Here is a 1,590-nt window from a genome sequence, read left to right as displayed (position 1 = left end):
TAAGGTTGCCTATACATCTGCTTTTTCTCTGTATGGAAGAACCTTCTCTCCTTTTCCATGCACATGGTCTTGCAACATTGGCAACCTCAGCTGCAGAATTCAAATAACCACTACTCAAGAAAATGGCCATCTGTCTTGGTTTCAATTATAAAACCTAAGGAGAAAGCAACGGTTTAGCGCAGCTGTAATAGAAGTTTACTCCTAGTCCAGCCAAGTTTGTCTAAGGCAGTGGGGTCCCAGAGTAACAACTTGGCTTACAATTTCTACTGTGTGAGTTAGGGAAGTGTGGAGACTTGTGAGCGAAAGATGGTTGTTTTGAACCAAGCAGACACTCCACTTGTTATTTAACACATTCCTCTTATTGAATGACATCATATAGACAAAAACCTGATGGTTGGGGACAGCAAATCCAGTCCATAAATACTTAACACAGGCTATCATTCTTACTTACCCCAAATAAGTCAAGGCCATGACCTCTACAGAAACATGATTTTGGTTCTAACATACTACAGGTCATAGTTTAGCCCTATGGTCCCCAAAGTTTTAAAAATACCTACCCCTATTAGTATATTTTAAAACATGCAGCCATAAAATATGAAAATATAAATATTATTTTATTGAGACATGTTATATTGACATCAGACTTAAATTGAAGAACGTGGGGAAAACCACAGGACCAGTTATGACCTGGTATGATTTGATTCAGGTATGACCTAAATCAAATCCCTAACGATTATACAGTGGAAGTGAGAAATATATTTAAGGGACTAGATCTGATAGATAGAGTGCCTGATGAACTATGGACGGAGGTTCCTGACATTATACAGGAGACAGGGATCAAGACCATCCCCATGGAAAAGAAATGCAAAAAAGCAAAATGGCTGTCTGAGGAGGCCTTATAAATAGCTGTGAAAAGAAGACAAGAGAAAAGCAAAGGAGAAAAGGAAAGATATACCCATTTGAATGCAGAGTTCCAAGGAATAGCAGGGAGAGATAAGAAAGCCTTCCTCTGCGATCAATACAAAGAAATAGAGGAAAACGATTGGGAAAGACTAGAGATCTCTTCAAGAAAATTAGAGATACTAAGGGAATATTTCATGCAAAGATGGGCTCAATAAAGGACAGAAACGGTATTGACTTAACAGAAGCAGAAGATATTAAGAAGAGGTGGCAAGAATACACAGAAGAACTGTACAAAAGAGATCTTCACGACCCAGATAATCATGATACTGTGATCACTCACCTAAAGCCAGACATCCTGGAATGTGAAGTCAAGTGGGCCTTAGGGAAGCATCATTACAGACAAAGCTAGGGGAGGTGATGGAATTTCAGTTGAGCTATTTCAAATCCTGAAAGATGATGCTGTGAAAGTGCTGCACTCAATATGCTGCCAGCAAAACTCAAAGTGCTGCCAGCAAATTTGGAAAACTCAGCAGTGGCCGCAGGACTAGAAAAGGTCAGTTTTCATTCCAATCCCAAAGAAAGGCAATGACAAAGAATGCTCAAATTGCCCCACAATTGCACTCATCTCACACGCTAGCAAAGCAATGCTCAAAATTCTCCAAGCCAGGCTTCAGCAATATGTGAACC

Source organism: Bubalus bubalis, chromosome 4 (genome assembly GCF_019923935.1).
Source record: "Bubalus bubalis isolate 160015118507 breed Murrah chromosome 4, NDDB_SH_1, whole genome shotgun sequence".
Lineage (NCBI taxonomy): Eukaryota > Metazoa > Chordata > Mammalia > Artiodactyla > Bovidae > Bubalus > Bubalus bubalis.
The sequence above is the reverse complement of the archived record's forward strand: the minus strand, read 5'-3'. Positions refer to the sequence as shown.